This window comes from Podarcis vaucheri (assembly GCF_965113315.1).
Source record: "Podarcis vaucheri genome assembly, chromosome: 1".
In the NCBI taxonomy this organism is placed as follows: domain Eukaryota; kingdom Metazoa; phylum Chordata; class Lepidosauria; order Squamata; family Lacertidae; genus Podarcis; species Podarcis vaucheri.
Genome location: NC_138759.1, coordinates 46,513,208 through 46,513,468, shown reverse-complemented (window position 1 = coordinate 46,513,468; position 261 = coordinate 46,513,208).

The following is a 261-nucleotide window of genomic DNA, read 5'->3' as shown; positions in this document are numbered from 1 at the left end:
GCTGTGTGTAGTCTCAAACATTAATTCTTGTCATTAAAGGTTTTTTATACGGGTTGTGTGATTCAGACAAAGGATGTTGCCAATCTAGTTCCCAAAGGTGAGGCACAGTTGCTGCACTACAGAATTGTTGCTGTTCAAACCTGAACCACAGGATCTACCTGTATTATGACATTCAGGCTTTTTAATCATGCAGTGCTATTATTTCAGAAGCTGTTCACATTTAGCCTACATTTTCAAGTATGGCCTTTAAACAATATTTTG